The sequence below is a fragment of the Danio rerio genome, chromosome 7 (assembly GCF_052040795.2).
Source record: "Danio rerio strain M-AB ecotype USA chromosome 7, GRCz13ab, whole genome shotgun sequence".
In the NCBI taxonomy this organism is placed as follows: Eukaryota; Metazoa; Chordata; class Actinopteri; order Cypriniformes; family Danionidae; genus Danio; species Danio rerio.
Window position 1 is genome coordinate 32251482 of NC_141027.1, and position 21329 is coordinate 32272810.

The following is a 21329-nucleotide window of genomic DNA, read 5'->3' on the forward strand; positions in this document are numbered from 1 at the left end:
AGCTCGTGGAGGGGCAGAAATGTGTGAGATTTAATTAAATTGTCTTTATTAATACATCTTGTGGGTTTGGATGGACACGAGCGTGAGTAAATGACGACATGTTTTTAATTTAGGGTGCATCTGGATACTTGATTACAGCCTCGAACATTGAGACTATATTTACTGTTTGCCTATTTCAGGATCTGATCTTTATGATGTTTTTTTTCTTCTCTCCATGCATAATTTGAAGTTATTTACAGCTCTTTCTGCCGGTGGGTGTGTTGTATCTGTGAATAAGGTTTCTCTCAGTGACGAGTTCTGTTTCCTCAGCAATGCTGCTCTGTTTGCAGCATCTCACTAACAAGGTGCTGTGACGTCTTTACTCTCAGCCAATGAAGCTTGATGCTGCTGGATCACACATTCACAGCAGTCCGTCACAGCGTTTCCTCCAATGGCACACGTGTCGGAGAGGAGACAGACAGGTGAGGCAGCGAAGCAGCGCTGGCGTCAGGTGCCATGTAAGCAGCCTCCGCCCCGAACAGCCCTTCGCACACACATACCCACCTCTCTTCCCCCTCCGGCCAACCGTTCTCATCATCCGCCCCTTCTCCGGCACAGCCTGTGCTATAAAAAGATTTCTGAATGAAGGCGAAGCTTTGAGGTCGAAGCTATTTGAATGATTTTTGTGAATGACGCAGGGGCTCGTGGCCTCATGGGAGGAAGATCTAACCCAGAGGAGAAGACGGCGATGTTGTGAGCTCAGCTGGGTGCTCTGCCACCTTTCACTGACTTTCAATTAAAACTTTGATAACAAAGAGAGGTAAACATACGAAGAGGAGATAATCGAGCTAAATAAATCTCAAAAACAGAAGAGCGTAAGCCTCGGCGCAAATCCAGATCTCTCTGCATGTTTCTGATCTTTTATAGAACAAAGCGTCTGTCTGTCTCTCTGTGTGTGTGTGTGTGTGTGTGTGTGTGTGTGTGTGTGTGTGTGTGTGGTTTGAGGAAAAAACATGCTCTCAGATGCATGTGTATGTAACAGAACAAAATGTCCTGAGCTCTTTATAAATATTACATACGTACAGCTCTAATGCTCATTTTTTAGTAGGTAATGGACATTAATGCTAGTTTATTTTGAAGCCACTGTGCAACTGACAACTAAATTGAATTTATTCTGCATCGTAGCACATCACAACCTACACATTTTAATCAGGAGTGCAGAATAACTCATTATTATGCACAGACTAATAAAAGATAGCCTCATCAACTTTACATTGTCATACAACTTGTACAGGATTAAGTTGATAACACTACTGCTTTCTTAAAACAAATATCACAACTGATATGCGTTATTACTTTGTACATTATATGTTGAGATGACTTTATTATATTATATTATATCATATTATATTATATTATTCATTCATTCATTTTTCTTTTCAGCTTAGTCCCTTTATTAATCTGTGATATGCCACAGCGGAATGAACCGCCAACTTATCCAGCATATGTTTTACGCAGCAGATGCCCTTCCAGCTGCAACCCATCACTGGAAAACATCCAAACACACTATGCACACTCATACACAACAGACAATGTTAGCTTGCCCAATTTAACTATAGCGCATGTTTTTGGACTTGCATATGCACCCGAAGGAAATCCACACTAACACGGGGAGAACATGCAAACTCCACACAGAAATGCCAACTGACCATAATATATTATATTATACGTTATGATGATTTATATTCTTTGTGTATTATATATTTTGATAATCACAACAATTTGTAAATGTGATTTTTAAGGAAAATGCATGCATACATTACATTATTTTAGACAATAAACAAACACATTTTTTAAATAGGCACTTGACTGGCTAATTGGCTGGATAATAGGCTGTGCAATAATGACTTTGCCACTTCTGTATTACTTAATGGATAAACATTCATATCCCCCATGTAAATGTATTTGAAATAGTTTAAATACCATTAAATGTTATAGAATGAATTGATTAAATTTATATTTAATTTTAAATATTGAAATTTTTATTTAAATTTAGATGTCAACCAATTTCCTTTGGCACTGTTTTCATCACCTACACCATATAGTTCATCATTGCAGAGTGGATAAAAGTTGTTTTCAGGCTTTCTCAGACCAGACAAGTCTCACGTTGCCATCAGCACGTAGCAATGTCTCTGCTGGATGTCTGATTTCAAACCACAAGGAGGCGGGGCTATCAGACAAACTTAGATACCACACAGCTGATATAGTCAGATATATGGCACTACAATATAAATCATTTTTGTTGCATTATTAAAAATGTTTCTTTTTCGTTGTGAGTTTGCAGAATGCTTTTTTGGCTACTAATAGCTTGTGCTTTGTGTATGTGTTTTTGATGGCTGCTGCACCTCCTCTGCAGAGCAGCAGCGAGAGAGAGAGAGAGAGAGAGAGAGAGAGATTAGTGTAGGGACACGCATCCAGCCTGGACCCACCTCAGGAGGACGAGACCTCGGGGAGTCCCAAAGCGACGTCAGAGGAAGACCTGTGCGGTACTGTTTGAGTGCTGCTTTTGTCTCTGGATCCACAGCACACAGATTTTCACATCCATCCGCATTTCCCAGGTGGAGATCCAGCAGGTGTAATGCAGGGGGAAGAGAGTGTGGGCATGTTTATCTCTCCATAAAAATAAATAACACAGTCATCTCGCACAGTTCTGGATGCTTCTGTAGGCTATAAAAACCTGAATAAAGAGGCTTACTCGCAGTAAAGGAATAAAGGGTGTCATGTTGAGAGCTTGTATGTGTGTGTGTTAGTAGGAGTGTTAGGAGGACTGTCTGTAGCGCTACCCGTTGACTCGTTTTGCGGCAGTCCTTTTTTTTTTTGTTGTTGCCGCTCCTCCACTCCCATTATCTCCTCCGAGGAAAATTGCCCGCCCGAGCCTGGAATATTCCCCTGCCTCTCTCTCCCCCCGACTACTACATCCACTCAGGAGATTGACAGTCACAGGGGTTGGAGGTGAATTGGAAAAACATCGGGTGCAGCCATAACAAGTGCCCTCGGGTAATGACAGGTTTGGCTAGGGTGTAAATTACCGCTCCTATTGCTGTGCTCACTCAGCCGAGGATGAGAACAGGACGCCGGAATGAAGCTGTTCCGTATTTCCACGTCTGCCGGCGCAGAGGGGGGACGGCAGCAGCGGCGGCTGTTTTATCAGGCGGCTTGTGTGGTTTACTAACAGAGCTGAGGCAGGGGCCTGTCGGCTGTCTGTAATGGTTATCGCTGCTGCCTCTCAGGGTTTGCCTGGTTAAGCACTAATGCAATTGGGGAGAAGGAGGGGGTCGGAACAGCCATCTGAAACAGCCAGGGCCGCGGTGGATGAATTGCTCCGCTTATAGATGAGACTGTAGAAGCTTTAATAGATGAGAATAAGACTTATGTGATAATTATTATTTGGGAGGTTCGACACTTAAAGAGATACATCACACAAAAATAAGAATGTGCTGTTCAGTTAATTATTATTTGGCCGTACAACATTGTAGGATAGACCATTGTAAAGTACAGTCAGATAATGACATGCCCAGGAGCTGATGTTTGTTTACAATGGAAAGAGATGGCAGTACTTGTTTTACCTGTACATCATGCTATTACACTGTCCCAAATGTGTAACTGGTATACGAACGAACATCCAAAACTGTTCCCTATCCTTCCCTATTCTAGAGGGAAGGAAACAATATGGGTTGTACAGTGCTTCCCACAGGTTTAAAATATACTTGCAGTGGTAGCCCGGTTGAAACACCATTTACCCACATCACATAAATAGTTAACTATATGCGACAAACAAAACAAAATTTATTTTTAAAAAAAAATTTTATTATGACACTGTTATACACTGTTTCTTTTCAATTGGTTAAAGTTTTTTTTTTTTCTGTTATATGCCCATCAGGAGACATGTGAACACACTGACAGATAAAATCTGCTTCTCTGTCTTTCAAGTTCAAAGCAAACTTGCCAAAATGCCAACCCGGGCTCATTGTGGAAACGTAGCCCCGCGGACGTTTCTGCGGACCGCGATTTACGTTCCGTGAGGTACGTATTCGAGCGTTTTTTGTTTTCGCAGATCCACGAGAGGCCGCTACGCGCGCTTTTTCGCGTCTCGGGCGCCTCTCGGGAGCGCGCGCCGTTCGCGCCCGCGCCGCTCTCGCGTGAAAAGCCACCGGATCGGCCGACTCGGCCTTCCTCCTCCTCCTCCTCCTCCTTCCCTAAACCCGAGCGACGGTTCGCAAAAGCCGTCCAGAAAAAAAAAAAAAAAAGCAAAAGCCCTCGTCTTCGATTTCGACTGCGTTTTCGGATCCCGCCGCGTTCTCGCCCTTATTTTTCGGATTCCGTTTTTCGTCTTACCTGATTTGCGGAACCTGCTGTTCCCCGGACTCAATCCCGGTCGGGAAAGCCCTCCACTCGGAGGCGAGCCGTCGGCCGACGAGCACGAAGAGGAGGGGCGGAGCGGCGCCACACCGCCCCGCAGCGTTCGCTCGAAAAAAAACTAAACGCGGCCTTTACGTACCTCCGGCCACATAAATCGCCGTCTCCAGAAACGTCCGCGGGGCTGCGTTTCCAGAATGAGCTTGGGTTGCAAAAAGCATTGCCGAATGCCAAAGCATTTTAGATATGTGTATAAAATAGCCTATGTAATAAATTAACATCAAAATAATAAAATAATCAGACAATAAGAGCACAGACAATATTTAAAAAAAATATCAGAATAACAAAAACTTGCAGATTATTTAAATAAGGCTAATGCATTGATTAACCACTGATGGTGTACATATATTTTGCAGCCATTTTGTCTTCTCTGAGCATATAGAAAAGTTTTACTAAATCGTTTAGATTAAATAATCTATTATTTATTTTTTTCTCTCCCACTGTCAATTCTGCAGCAAGCGGAAAGTGGTCTTTAATAAAAGAGTAATGCAACAACGCAAATAAACTTTAAAAAGCGAAAGCAAAAGTTGAATCCCAGACATTTTAGGAGATTTATAAACCCGGACCTGGTGATCTTTTCAAGTCCTATAAAGGTGCGTCTCTGAGGGTCTGCAAAGCAAGTGAGACTCTAAGTGCTGACAGGTCTCGCACTCACAGAATCAAACTGGTAAACGAGAGAAGATTTTGCAGTACTTAATCGATCGCTGATTTTTTGTTATATTGGGCGGATAAAAAAAGTGTACAAGGATGTTAATAATAGTACAAAAAAAAGTGTCACTAAATATACTTGGGTGGCCATTAATATACTTGGGCAGCCCACCTAAGTAAAGTCTATGTGTGGGATACACTGTAGTATGTCTAAATGACAATACTTCTAACAAGGTTCTATTTGATAAATATTTTACTGCAACTTTTTGGCCACATGTGTCATGTATGTTTGTAATGAGGCAACAAACACATGTAGATTATAAATGAATATAAAGGTAATGCACTTTTCTGCATCATATCAAATCATTCAGCTCTTACTGTCATTTTTTAAATGAAAGAACATCAGTACACTTCATTAAATTCATTCATTCATTCACTTCATTCATTTTTATGAAGAGATTTAAATTACTTCTGGATGTGTTTTTTATATATGTTACTATACTTCAAAACACAGCTCTAAATAAGTCTCTGTTGGTCTCTTTTGTTGAGTATAATTAAATTTTATCCTATGTTTCATTTAAACACAAATAAGGAGAAAAAAGATTTGTTGTTTTTTCTGGTGGATTAAAGATAACTAAAACCCCTTTGGAGTGGTGTCTGTGAATGAGAGAGCCGGCACTGAGCTTCAAGAGTGTCAGAGCAAAACTCATTAATATTCACAGCAATTCCAAATATGATGATTGTTCCTTAGTTTCTTATTAGGGGTAAATCCTCTATTCTTAAATTAACATATAAAACTTTAAACTAAACACAATTTTGAACTTAACTAGGCCACAAACCTACAGAGAACAATATAACTCAGTGGACTGTAAGGCAATTTTAAGGAGCTATATACATAGGGGGTTAAGGGGTTCCTCACTTTTTTCCACCAGCATGAACCATGCGGCTGGTTCAAAACTAGTTCAACTGGCAACTCTTTTAAGAACCGCTTTGTTTTTCCATGGGCGCGAGAGCCATCATAGAGCCAGATCTGATGTCACTGTCTGAATATTTTACATCTTTTCTTGCAGTGCAAATATGGAAGTGCCAAATACCAAAACACAATGTTGTGTTGCTATTAATATCAATGGCTTTGTGAATTTACATTAGTATACAACCATAGCGAATCTAAAGTGTCCGTTGTTTTTTGTTTAGACAAAAATTACAAACCAAAATAACATGCTCATGCAGTGATCCTTGTGTATAAACAGAGAGTACAAATTATAATAACCATAGTTTGTATAGATTGAGACTACAAGAAAGGGCGTCATGGTGGTGCTGTGGGTAGCACGATCGCCTTACAGCAAGAAGGTTGCTGGTTTGAGCCTCAGCTGGGTCAGTTTGCATTTCTGGGTAACGCTTTCTTTTACAACCCGCAAAGTACCGCGTAAGTACAGTGAAATTACAGTGTACTTTTCTGTACGTACTGTGTAAGTATAATGAACGTATGTGTAGGTATGAGGGAACAAACCGTAATGCTTGGGTAAAAAGGGGGTAACAACCAGATGTTCATCACGAAAATGACCGCGTAAGTACAGTGAAATAACGGTGTACTTTTCTGTACCTATAGTGTAAGTATAAATAACGTTTACGTAAGTATAAGGGAACAAACTGTAATGCTCGGGTAATAAGGGGATAACAACCAGATATTTAGCATAAAAGGTACCGCGTAAGTACAGTGAAATAACGTTGTACTTTTCTTTAAATTGCAAACCATAATGTTTGCGTAAAAGGGGAGTAACAATAAGATATCCATCACGCAAAGAAGTATATTAAGTTTACGATGTACATTTCTTCAAGTATTGTATACATATAAAGAATTATGCAAGGATGGTGACAACCTATTGCTATCTGCAAATGTACTGTATATGCACCTGCGTGAGTACATTAGTACTCTTATTCAGTGCTTGGGTTTTATATGGGGTGTTTAATGAATAAAAGGTTTACAACCTGTGAAATTATGAACCCTTATTGTATACTGTATGTATTTTAAATCTGCAATTCAATATAAAATATATTTCCATACACTACTTACCTTATGTTTACTCGTCGATCTCACCAAAGCCATCAATGTCTCCATAACTCACTATCAACAAATAACTTTGCATGACATAGGCCTACCGTCAGGGTTCAATGCAGATTAAAACAGGCTCGCATCTTTACTGCTGTTGCACAGGGGGGCTAACTGTTGCATTTCAGTAAATGTATAGCTGATGCTTTATAGAAAAATCTAGTAATTTGGTCTTCAATCAATAAAAACTGCTGCTGTAGTTTACTCTGTTCTTAGTGTTCAAGTATACACTAGTATGTTAAAGTTCAGCTTCTTCCCTCTTTGTTCCCTGTAGTTAAAGGGTAAATACAGTATTTGTTCCCTCCTTGTTCCCTGTACTTACAGGGTAAATACCACATTTGAGGGTTGTAAATTAAAGTGAAGCTTTGTTCCTCTCTTGTTACCTCCTTGTTACCTGTACTTACAGGGTAAATACCACATTTGAGGGTTGTAAATTAAAGTGAGGCTTTGTTCCTCCCTTGTTACCTGTACTTACAGGGTAAATACCACATTTGAGGGTTGTAAATTAAAGTGAAGCTTTGTTCCTCTCTTGTTACCTCCTTGTTACCTGTACTTACAGGGTAAATACCACATTTGAGGGTTGTAAATTAAAGTGAAGCTTTGTTCCTCTCTTGTTACCTGTAGTTAAAGGGTAAATACAACATTTGTTCCCCCCTTGTTCCCTTTAGTTTACAATGTAAAATCTTGAAGGCAGTGAAATAAATATACAAACACACAATATATTTCTTCTTTACTTTGTAACCTTTATTTTAATAAATAAGCATTTTAAAAGACTTCATATTAATCAAACATTGTCTTGTCTATCATTGCCTATACTCATTCATTTTCTCTTCGGCTTTGTCCTTTTGTTAATCTGGGGTCGCCACAGTGGAATAAACCACCATCTTATCCAGCATATGTTTTACGCAGTGGATGCCCTTCCAGCTGCAACCCATCTCTGGGAAACATCCATACACACCCACTCACACGCATTCACTACGGACAATTTAGTCTACCCAATTCACCTGTACCGCATGTCTTTGGACTGTGAGGGAAACCGGAGCACCCGGAGGAAACCCACGCGAACGCAGGGAGAACTCCATGCAGAAACCTTCTTGATGTGAGGAAACAGCACTACCTACTGTGCCACCGTGTTGCCACCCAGCTGCAACCCATCACTGGGAAACATCCATACATACTCATTCACACACATACACTACGGACAATTTTACCTTACCCAATGTCACCACATATTTTTGGACTTGTGGGAGCACCCGGAGGAAACCCACGCCAACATGGGGAGAACATGCAAACTCCACACAGAAATGCCAACTGACCCAGCCGAGGCTCGAACCAGCGACCTTCTTGCTGTGAGGCGATTGTGCTACCCACTGCGCCTGCCTATACTCAAACAGCAAAATAACACATTATTTCCTTCCCCCTTTTTTTCTGGCATCTCTTGCTTGGCTTCCTCTTCTGCTCTTCTCAGCTTCCACTGAGGACTCTGATGGTGAGTGGCTGATGAAATCCCATGGGTCTTGCTGCTCTGCATTTATATAAAATATATGAACAGACAGAAAGGCTTTTAGTAAGCTATAGACATGTTTATTTTCCTGTTTAATGTATGTGTAGTGGTTGTCCAACAATTTCACACACTAAACATTTACAGATACCATACAGACACTATACATTACTATCAAACAAAAGTACTATCATCAGATCATATGGGAGATTGTGATCATTTATAGTGATAATAATTAAAGTGCAGAGGGGAAAAGGCTTAAATATATGTGCAGGCAGTATAGACTTTGAAGTAAAGATTATTTGCAGTTCAGTGTACATATTTAAATTCTGTGTCACTCATTAAATGGTAAGTAAATGTAACGTTTGGGTTAACTACCCCTAAGGTTAGTTTTTGATTAAAGTACATGTCTTAACCCATCATTAGTCCTCTTTGCTCAAATAAAATGAAAACTTTACGATGGTGTTGTCTCGACAATTAGAAAAATAAAAAAATAGTGTGAAACTGATAACGCCAGCAAGAAGAGAGAATAGCTTCTAATTTACTCATGACCATAGACACTGTTTGAAACACCTCGCACATGTAATCATATTATATAATGCATACGTAGATACAAATAAATGTTATTTTATAAAAAAAAATCATATAAAAAACTCAAGGATTTTAGATCCTGATGATCGTTAAACGCGTCATAACAGTATTGTGAAAAGGGTGGTAATTGTTAAAAATAGGTACAAACATCAGATATAAACAAAAACCTAAACAAACACTTCTATGTACATAACGTCATAAAAATGTCATAAAAATAAAAACTTGTTTTATTTACCTCGCGCTGCCGTCCTTGTACTGCCGTGAACAGGAAATTCTGGGAATGGAGGACGGAGAGTTGAATCGATTCGTCTTCAACAAACCGATCAGTGTGACATCAAAACATCGCGAGAACAACAGACAGCTCCGTGTGCATTTGAATCCATCTCGCGATATTGTATCACTTCAGGTACGCGCCTACTGATTCATTGATTCAAACGAGTTGTGAATCAAGAAGCCTCTAAAGATCCGAATCAAACTGCAGCAGCACGCCACGAGGTTTTGCTCAGACTTTTGGGACGTTTGGAATTGCTCCGTCTTGTCACCATGTAACACATGTGAGTAAATCGTTGTCAGTAAATAAGGCGATTGCTACGATTAGAAATTGTGCATTAACCAGATTATATTTATTTTGTTTCATTTGTTTTTAGCGTAACATTAACGTTATCATGGCCGAATCTAAACGGCCAGCAGCGAATATTTACCAATGTTTACTGTCGTTTACTTTGCACATCTTAGAAATGTTGCCAAAGTTCCTATGGATTTAGTTTCTTCATGTCATTCCAGAAAGACTGGATGATGAGCAGGTCAGATCTCTGTGGCTGTTGTCATACTGACTGTGCAGACGATTTTCTCCCTTTATACGTTAATTACAGCAAAGTTAATGACAAAATTAATGTTTGGAAATGTAAATTGATATTTTCTGTAGCATGCCAGTTTGATATATCAATAGCCCCCCCCACCCAATTACTAGTAACGTTTGCCTAGGACTTTAGCACAGTAGCCTACTATTTAAGCCTTTTCCCCTCTGCGCTTTAATTATTATCACTATAAATGATCACAATCTCCCATATGATCTGATGATAGTACTGTTGTTTGATAGTAATGTATAGTGTCTGTATGGTATCTGTAAATGTTTAGTGTGTGAAATTGTTGGACAACCACTACACATACATTAAACAGGAAAATAAACATGTCTATAGCTTACTAAAAGCCTTTCTGTCTGTTCATATATTTTATATAAATGCAGAGCAGCAAGACCCATGGGATTTCATCAGCCACTCACCATCAGAGTCCTCAGTGGAAGCTGAGAAGAGCAGAAGAGGAAGCCAAGCAAGAGATGCCAGAAAAAAAGGGGGAAGGAAATAATGTGTTATTTTGCTGTTTGAGTATAGGCAGGCGCAGTGGGTAGCACAATCGCCTCACAGCAAGAAGGTCGCTGGTTCGAGCCTCGGCTGGGTCAGTTGGCATTTCTGTGTGGAGTTTGCATGTTCTCCCCATGTTGGCGTGGGTTTCCTCCGGGTGCTCCCACAAGTCCAAAAATATGTGGTGACATTGGGTAAGGTAAAATTGTCCGTAGTGTATGTGTGTGAATGAGTATGTATGGATGTTTCCCAGTGATGGGTTGCAGCTGGGTGGCAACACGGTGGCACAGTAGGTAGTGCTGTTTCCTCACATCAAGAAGGTTTCTGCATGGAGTTCTCCCTGCGTTCGCGTGGGTTTCCTCCAGGTGCTCCGGTTTCCCTCACAGTCCAAAGACATGCGGTACAGGTGAATTGGGTAGGCTAAATTGTCCGTAGTGAATGCGTGTGAGTGGGTGTGTATGGATGTTTCCCAGAGATGGGTTGCAGCTGGAAGGGCATCCACTGCGTAAAACATATGCTGGATAAGATGGTGGTTTATTCCACTGTGGCGACCCCAGATTAACAAAAGGACAAAGCCGAAGAGAAAATGAATGAGTATAGGCAATGATAGACAAGACAATGTTTGATTAATATGAAGTCTTTTAAAATGCTTATTTATTAAAATAAAGGTTACAAAGTAAAGAAGAAATATATTGTGTGTTTGTATATTTATTTCACTGCCTTCAAGATTTTACATTGTAAACTAAAGGGAACAAGGGGGGAACAAATGTTGTATTTACCCTTTAACTACAGGTAACAAGAGAGGAACAAAGCTTCACTTTAATTTACAACCCTCAAATGTGGTATTTACCCTGTAAGTACAGGTAACAAGGAGGTAACAAGAGAGGAACAAAGCTTCACTTTAATTTACAACCCTCAAATGTGGTATTTACCCTGTAAGTACAGGTAACAAGGGAGGAACAAAGCCTCACTTTAATTTACAACCCTCAAATGTGGTATTTACCCTGTAAGTACAGGTAACAAGGAGGTAACAAGAGAGGAACAAAGCTTCACTTTAATTTACAACCCTCAAATGTGGTATTTACCCTGTAAGTACAGGTAACAAGGGAGGAACAAAGCTTCACTTTAATTTACAACCCTCAAATGTGGTATTTACCCTGTAAGTACAGGGAACAAGGAGGTAACAAGAGAGGAACAAAGCTTCACTTTAATTTACAACCCTCAAATGTGGTATTTACCCTGTAAGTACAGGTAACAAGGGAGGAACAAAGCCTCACTTTAATTTACAACCCTCAAATGTGGTATTTACCCTGTAAGTACAGGGAACAAGAAGGGAACAAATACTGTATTTACCCTTTAACTACAGGGAACAAAGAGGGAAGAAGCTGAACTTTAACATACTAGTGTATACTTGAACACTAAGAACAGAGTAAACTACAGCAGCAGTTTTTATTGATTGAAGACCAAATTACTAGATTTTTCTATAAAGCATCAACTATACATTTACTGAAATGCAACAGTTAGCCCCCCTGTGCAACAGCAGTAAAGATGCGAGCCTGTTTTAATCTGCATTGAACCCTGACGGTAGGCCTATGTCATGCAAAGTTATTTGTTGATAGTGAGTTATGGAGACATTGATGGCTTTGGTGAGATCGACGAGTAAACATAAGGTAAGTAGTGTATGAAAATATATTTTATATTGAATTGCAGATTTAAAATACATACAGTATACAATAAGGGTTCATAATTTCACAGGTTGTAAACCTTTTATTCATTAAACACCCCATATAAAACCCAAGCACTGAATAAGAGTACTAATGTACTCACGCAGGTGCATATACAGTACATTTGCAGATAGCAATAGGTTGTCACCATCCTTGCATAATTCTTTATATGTATACAATACTTGAAGAAATGTACATCGTAAACTTAATATACTTCTTTGCGTGATGGATATCTTATTGTTACTCCCCTTTTACGCAAACATTATGGTTTGTTCTTTTGCAATTTAAAACCTTATTTCACTGTACTTACGCGGTACCTTTCATGCTGAATATCTGGTTGTTATCCCCTTATTACCCGAGCATTACAGATTGTTCCCTTATACTTACGTAAACGTTATTTATACTTACACTATAGGTACAGAAAAGTACACCGTTATTTCACTGTACTTACGCGGTCATTTTCGTGATGAACATCTGGTTGTTACCCCCTTTTTACCCAAGCATTACGGTTTGTTCCCTCATACCTACACATACGTTCATTATACTTACACAGTACGTACAGAAAAGTACACTGTAATTTCACTGTACTTACGGGGTACTTTGCGGGTTGTAAAAGAAAGCGTTACCCATTTCTGTGTGGAGTTTGCATGTTGTCCCCATGTTCGTGTGGGTTTCCCTTACAGTTTAAAGACATGCACAATAGGTGAATTGGGTAAGCTGAATTGGTCATTGTGTATGTGTGTAAATGAGAGTGTATGGGTTGCAGCTGGAAGGGCATATTCTGAAAACATATGCTGGATAAGTTAGCGGTTCATTCCGCTGTGGTGATCCCGGATTAATAAAGGGACTAAGCCAAAAAGAAAATGCATGAATGAAGATTACAAGAGATAATAATGTGTTCAGCATTGCATTCTGCATTTTGCTATCTCAAAATTTACACTCAAAACTGTTTGTTTTTTTCTCGTTATCCACAGAAAACCCCTCCATCAGCCCCTGATGTAAAAGGTTTCTTCTTCCAGCCAATCAAGATTTTGGTGCTACTTGAAAAACCCCTTTCCTTGTTTAGAGCTGATGCTTATGGTGTTGAAAGAAAAGAACGATTTGGAACTATAAGCTCTGGCACTAGCACTCAAACTGCCTCGGTTGAAAATAGGGAGCACCAGTTTAGCACCTCAGCCATTCAAACGAACCACTGAAGAACCACACATGGCCTAACATGTTTCTTAAATGACATAGAAGTGTAATAAGACTTCACCCCCGCAAAGAGTTGTTTAAGTTTTTGTGTGTGTGTGTGTGTGTGTAATTTGTGAAAGTGACACAACTGGGCTTGTAGAAACATAACATGCATTTGCATTTCAGTTGGTTGAAAAAAAGTTGTAATTCAATTCATGGAAAGATCTGACTCACATACAGTTTGTTCACAACCCGGACATTGCTTCCACTTATGCTTTCAAACATAGGACTTTCTTTGCAGTAAAGATGATTATGTGATGCTTGTGGTAAAGATGTCAAGCTTACCTTTCCGGATATTGACAAAAACTCTCTTTTCCACTAATCTGGATTCCACACTTTCCCAGTCTGCTGTGGTATTCCAGTACACATCCACCCACCTCCTATATCCGGTAAACCGCTCAGTGCCACCCTGAGGCCCATTTGTGTGTTTGTGCATTAGCACATTAAAGCTTTGCAGACAGCGACAGAACTGGAGGGCAGTAGCGGAAACAAGCAGATTCCTCCTGGCTGACCGCCAGAGGGGTTTTTAATGGCTGACCTGGCTCCCATTATCAGCTGTTAAACCCCTGACCCCCCTCCCTACCCACCCTGCATTCTTCAAAGAGGTCTGGTGCTTTTGGCAGCCGTGCAAGTACATCCAATCAATTGCTCTTAATAGATGTACAATTGTCTACTTCCCTCTGTATATTAATCTGGGTAATGACAGTGGCCATTCACAGGCCCCGAGCCATAGGGAAACCTACACCTTTTGATAGCAAAGTAATTGAAGATGTGATGTACTAGGATAATAAATGAATTAACAAATCAATGAAGTGCTATAAAATAAAGAATAACTAGACTATAACTTACTAATGCCTTTTAACTGGATAGATCACCCAAAAATTGACAATTGATGATTATTCAAGGAACAAATTCACAAGTTACTTGTTCAATATATTGATAAGGAAATTAATAGTCATTAGCATCCATAATAGAAAAAAATATATAGAAGTCAATGGTTACCAGTTTCCAAGCTTCTTCAAATTATCTTCTTTTCAAGAGTTCACACTTTGCTGATGATTGATTATGAAGCTTACTTGGCATGCTGTTCTGGGAGAGAGCCCTGAGCTCATTAGATCCTCGAGCCTGGGGCTCCCTCCCATTTGCAAGGTGAGAGGGGAGTTTGAGCTCAAGTAGATCTCGAGAACTCCCCTGCTGTAGTAGCTAATGAACAGATAGTGATTGCTCTTAGGAGATAAGTACTTGAGCGTGTCTATGGTGCAGATTTGGATTAGTAAATTAACTTAAGTTGCATGTTTTTGGATGATGGGAGGAAACCGGGGGACTTGGGTGAAACCCACATGAGCACGTGGAGAATGTGTAAACTACGCACAGAAACGTTGGTTGGCTTGGTAAGGACTAGAACCAGTAATGTTCTTGCTGTGAGGCAACAGTGCTAACCACTGGGCCACCATGCCACCCATCTAGGTAAGAAGCAGGAGTAAGGGTGGAAGGGGGGATTCTTCAAAACGAAGATGGCTGTTGTATGGAACTTATAGGGTATTTATAGTGGCTTAGGAATCGTCTGATTGGTGAATCATAAATTGAATAATGCTGGGCCAGCCACAAGCAATCACAAGCATGTGATCCTCTCTAAATTAGTTTATACATAAACTTCACTTATGTTAATCACAAAAAAGAAACTGATGAAGGTGTAGAATGACCCAAGGGTGAGTAAATGATGACAGAATTGATATTTTTGGTTGAGCTACTCCTTTAACTACATAACAAAAGGTCTGGCTGACTGGACATTCAAGTTGAGAAATGGCTTAAACAAACAGTGGCCAGCATTTCCCTGTTGTTTACTGTGTTGGCTTGGACAGATGGCCAACTGACCTCAGATCATCAGAGGCTTGAGTCATTTCCCAATTAAACAGCTGTCCAGCCGGAAGTCACACATTCACCTAGAGGGACCCAGGGGAATTTTTTGTCACTTATTAATTCCCAACCCTGTCTCTGTTGCTTGCTCACTACCTCTCCACCTCCACTATACTATTCGTCACCCTTTATGAACAGTTCTTTATCAGGGTATTTAACCTCTTTGCGTGTTGTTGCTTGTTATTATTCTTGTTGTTTAGTAAGCCACCAGGTCTCTGGCCAATCATGTGCTAGATGGAAATTCATGGGTCAATTCTCATTCAAATATAATGCTGTAAATGAATAATTCATTTAATAGGAATCTCATTTGAATTTCTAGTCTCCCTTTGTGAGTTTCGGAGGGACTGTCATCAGGAGAAGTCCTTGAATTTCGATGCAGAGAGCTTCTTAGAGGAATGATAGATTTGTTGGAGAGTTTCTACAGTCTAAAGAAAAAGTTTCATTGTTGAATTTCTCGCATGGTATTTTTCGTACTCATTTCTTTATTTGTTTGTTTGTTTGTTTGGACATTTTTTTATTAAGCAGATCTGTCTTGTAATTAAAGAGTTTTAATTATGCAGCTTCTTTCAAAATGTAAATTAATAGATTAATTGCACTCTCAAGGATGCTGAATACCATGGAGCAGCATACTCTCCCACTGCTGTTTCCTGAAACATAAAACATTGTGACAATGCTTTTCTTTCATATTCACTTTGGTATAATATATTCAGAGTGCATTATTTCGCCTTAGCAACTATAGGGTTCAATTCAGTACACATCTAGCTTTTACAGTACATTATTTTAAAAATTAAATCTGTCTAATTTTTTTTCTTTTTGTCCAGCATAATTTTTACACAATGGATGCCTTCCAGCCGCAACTCAGTACTGGGAAAAAAACCATACACACTCATTCACACTCACACCTTACGGCTAATTTAGTTAATCCAATTCACCAACACTTTAAAAAGTAACAAGTTAAGTTAATTTCGAAAACACGTGGAAACTGATTCCCTCGAGTTCATGAAGCAAATCAGTTCACCAACTTTAAGTAACTATTACTAACTATTACTTTGTGTTGGTAACTTGTTTACTTGTATTGGTTACTAAACAGCATGAGTACTTACTCAAGCAATTAGTAACAGGTTCAGTTAACTTAAAAAATTTAGTTATGCTTAATACACCTAACTTACAGCAAAGCAGTATTCTCAATTAGCCTGCTTTTTTATAGACAAAAGCATGGGAACTAATTGCCTCAAATTTAGGAAGCAAATTAAAAAATAACTTTGAGTAGGTAACTTGTTTACTTGTGTTGTTTACTATACAACACAGAGTACTGGTAACTCAATCTGCATTAAACTTTCTCTTAAACTAAGACAGAAAACATGACACTTCACTAGTTATTCACCATTCTCTCAAAAATTATGTTGACATTTTATTTTAGTGGGTTCCACATAATTGAGTTAGGTTGCATTTAAGTAGCAATATTTAAGTAAACTTATGCAAATTACATATTTAATGCAATTATGATGAGTCAAGTCAATTTAACATTCTTGATTTAGTTTTAATGCAAGTTAATTAAACTCATTTATAACAAAAAGTGTAGTCACCTTCAACCTAAAAAAAAATCAAGTTCCATATTTTGAATTTTCCATTAATCAAGAAACATTTGATTCCGGCAAAAGTTACTTGTACAAAATCTAAAGACCATGCGGTTATTCAAAGCAAGAAAAACGTAAAAAGAAAAGTAGCAGTCAGTACTGAAACAAGTACAACAACTGCTCAACATTACAAAGAAAGCATAACTCCTGCCTCTTGCTCTTGACATTCATCAGGGGTTGCCAAAGCAGAATGAACCGGAAACTTATCAAGCATATTTTTTATGCAGCGGATGCCCTTCTAGCTGCAACTCATTGCCGGGAAACATCCATACACACTCATTCACATTTATACATTATAACCAATTTAGTTCATCCAGTTCACTTAGCTCATGTCTTTGGACTGTGGGGGAAACCGGAGCACCCGGAGGAAACCCATGAGGAGAACATGCAAACTTCACAGAGAAATGCCAAGCCGGGACTCGAACCAGTGACCTTCCTACTGTGAGGTGACAGTGCTTATGACTGAACACCGCCCATTTTGAAAAACATGCATTCAGTAATCTACCAGGTGATTCAGAGTAGTTGGTATCATGAGCAGAAAACACATTACTCAAATGAACATTCTTAATGATTAACTAAACTCTCTCTCACTCCCTTTCCTTTGGCTTATTTCTTTTTTATCAGGGGTAACTACAGCAGAAAGAATCCATTAATTAAATTCTTCAGATTAAATTAATATGTCTTAGCTTTCTTAAATGTTTTTACTGTGAAAATCTTGTTTTACCAAAACATTTAGTGTATATTTGCAGTTTGTTTTGTCTGTTTGTTTATTTTTGGTAAGCCACAATTAAAATCTTTTATAGTTGTAGTAGACAATATAGTAGTTGTGGTTGTTGGTGTAGTGGTATCAGTAGTAGCCATTGTAGCAGAATCAGCTGTAGTAGACGTTGTTGTAGTAGAATCAGTAGTAGTAGACATTAGTAGACATTGTGGCTGTAGTAGCAGCAGCAGTAACAGTAGTAGTAGCATTAGTAATTTCTGTAGTAGTAGTAGTTGGCTTAGTACTTATTGTAATTATTATTGTTGTCAATTATATACTGTATGTTTTATTGATATATGATTATTGTATATATACTGTATATATATGACTACTGATATATATATATATATATATATATATATATATATATATATATATATATATATATATATATATATACATACAGTTGAAGTCAGAATTTTTACCCCTGCTTTGATTTTTTTTTACCTTTTTTTAAATATTTATATACTTTTTTTAAAGGTCAGAGGAGTGAGGTTTACCTGCACAGCACCTACTAGCTGGCCTCTGTTACACTTGCATGTTCTCCCCGTGTTGGCATGGGTTTCCTCCGGGAGCTCTGTTTTCCCCCACAAGTCCAAAGACATGCGCTACAGGTAAATTGGGTATGCTAAATTGTCCATAGTGTATGTGTGTGAATGAGAGTGTATGGATGTTTCCCAGAGATGGGTTGCAACTGTAAGGCATCCGCTGCGTAAAACATATGCTGGATAAGTTGGTGGTTCATTCCGCTGTGGCCACCTCAGATTAATAAAGGTACTAAGCCGAAAAGAAATTGAATGAATGAACGAATAAATACATAAATAAACATAAATAAATAAATGAACTGGAATTCACAATTAAAAAAACAGGACGTGCTATATTAGATGTATTAGTATGAACCATTCATTCTGAAAAGATTGCTGTTTGTTTATTTTGAATACACTGAATTAAGGGCATTTAACTTAAATTTCATTCCTCTAGCTAGTTTTAATTGTATCATCATGGACATCATCGTGGATAGTTGTGAAAATGGCGGCCGCACTAGTGTGTTGTCTACAAATTTGACTGTGAGACAGTAAAAGGCCAGCAAGGCGTTCTCTCTCCCTCCGCCAGCCCAACCCAGCAGCAGCATCAACACTCAGCCTATCAATTATTAAGCAATACAATTACCATCCAGTCAGCCAGTCAGTTATTTTACCTCATGGTTGACATTTGGAAACAGGGAGAGTGCCAAAGACGGGGCAGTGAGCGATGCAGGGAGGGGGATTGAAGGTATGCGAGGGAAAATTGCATGGGGTGAGTCAGAGTGTAGGAGCGCCATTAGGCCTCATTCACCTCCAGTGAATGGGGTGTACCTGACTTCCCCCCAAACAGCCCCACTGATCGCTTTTGCTGCAATGCACCAGCAAAACAAGCCAACCTGCTTCACAAAACGGATCTCAGGTCTACACAGAAATCTGGATTAGATTTACAGTCATTTTTTTTTCATTGCATACTTAAATTAAAGTCCGGCAATTCTGAAAGAAAGTCAATTACCTGCCATCGGCATATTGATTTTTAGTGAACTGAAATACTACTTGTTTTTTTTTTTCTCTACTTCTTGTTTTTCTTTCTTCACAGAATTAGTTAATATTGAATCAGTTAGTCTTATTGACTTGGGACTTAATGTTATTTGAAACCTTTAGCAGCCAGTTAAACCTTAGGCATATTTGTTTTGTAATAAGCCTTTTAACATGTAATTAGCTGGCTGAGTGGATTCACGTCTCTCATTTCATGTTTTCAAGCTTGCTTCTTTCTTTTTTTTCCTTCTGAAACACATTCATATCAGCAACTGCAGCTATTTAGTATCACAAGCTACCGCAGCATGAAAGTGTTTTCACCTGGCATGCTGAAGACAAGTTGCAAGTGCCATTCCAATTACCTTCAATGGGTAATTGCACGGGCAAGATAATTGTATACAATTTTCATGTCTGAAGGGGCTCACTTATTGAATTTGATAATAATACTGCCACTGAAAAGGCATGCACTCTCTCTTCATAGTGCTGTGTTAATGGAACGTCTTTGGTTAGATACACAAATATCCTAGATATTAGGAACTAAGCATCCCATTTTAGCATGTTTCATTTTGAAGTGGAAGTGCATTTAATCTTCATTCATTCATTTTCTTTTCGGCTTAGTCCCTTTATTAATCTGGGGTTGCCACTGCGGAATGAACCGCCAACTTATCCAGCATATTTTTTTTTTTTTGCAGCGGATGCCATTCCAGCTGCAACCCATCACTGGGAAACATCCATATACACTCAATGACACACATACACTATGGGCAATTTAGCCTACCCAATTCAACTATAGCGCATGTTTTTGGATATGTGAGGGAACCGGAGCAACCGGAGAATGCAGGGAGAACATGCAAACTCCACACATAAACGCCAACTTACCCAGCCGAGGCTCGAACCAGCGATCTTCTTGCTGTGAGGCGACAGCATACCTACTGCGCCACTGCGTTGCCACGCATTCAATATTTGTACTTAATTAAGCATATCAGTCTCTAATAATAAGATGCTTTTTAAGATCCACCTTTGAATGTTAAGGAATGAAATTAAAAGCAGTTTTTCCTTTATTAAACAATTGGTAAAAATATTAGATGTTTAGACCAAATATTACTTTCTTATTCTGAAGCAAAACATTTGTATGTTATCTGGAAACGAATGAATATATTGCTGTTTTGTAATTCTGACCAATTATCATTTTTTATCTGCTGTAAATTACAAAAATGTATTTTAAATTTACAAGAAATATCGTCAGTAGCTGCCTTAGCTGTATTTTACACACATATATTATATTACAAATGTATATTAATGCAGCAAATGTTATGTAAGTTAATAAAAAAGAAAGAGAGAGAGAAAGAAACTCTTCAAATGACCTTCAATTATTTTGCTCGCAATTACTGTAGAAAACAACCAATAAGAAAAGAGAAAGTGAAGTGAAGTGCAGCGCAGCGGTTAATCTCGACGTAGGTAGCTCCTCCCACATCAGGAAGTAATATTTTCATTCGCAAGAGCAACGATGTAAATAAATTACCTCAGTTATTATTTGCTTTGAATATGGAAATTTACGGAAAGGGAAGATGATGTATTGGACAGCATTAGGCAAAAACAGGAATATGCCCATTCACTGGTGAGTTTAGAATATTTTTTTCCTAAGCACCACTTTCGGCTTTAAATTTTAAATCAAGTTATTTAAACGGTGTAATGTTTTACTTTCATGGTTTCATTGTCAGATTTATGTAATTATTTGTTTAAGAAATGTGCGAAATGTAACGTTGTTATTCCTTCAGCAAACACATTGTTAAAATATCAACAAATAACTAAGTAAAACAGAATGTAAACCTT

The 21329-nt window shown here is 38.7% G+C and overlaps 1 protein-coding gene and 2 long non-coding RNA genes across 8 annotated transcripts in view; 2 read left to right on the plus strand and 1 right to left on the minus strand.

Moving 5' to 3' along the window:
• mettl15 (methyltransferase 15, mitochondrial 12S rRNA N4-cytidine) overlaps positions 1-21329 on the plus strand; it is a 305277-nt gene that overhangs the window by 140621 nt on the left and 143327 nt on the right. The window lies entirely within an intron of this gene.
• LOC147836017 (uncharacterized) lies at positions 551-14464 on the plus strand. Its single transcript, XR_015495803.1, has 2 exons — positions 551-799; positions 13365-14464. It is a non-coding gene; the product is annotated as an uncharacterized LOC147836017 (long non-coding RNA).
• Positions 7948-9587, minus strand: LOC147836018 (uncharacterized). Its single transcript, XR_015495790.2, has 2 exons — positions 9541-9587; positions 7948-8738 (listed from the first exon to the last, which is right to left on the minus strand). It is a non-coding gene; the product is annotated as an uncharacterized LOC147836018 (long non-coding RNA).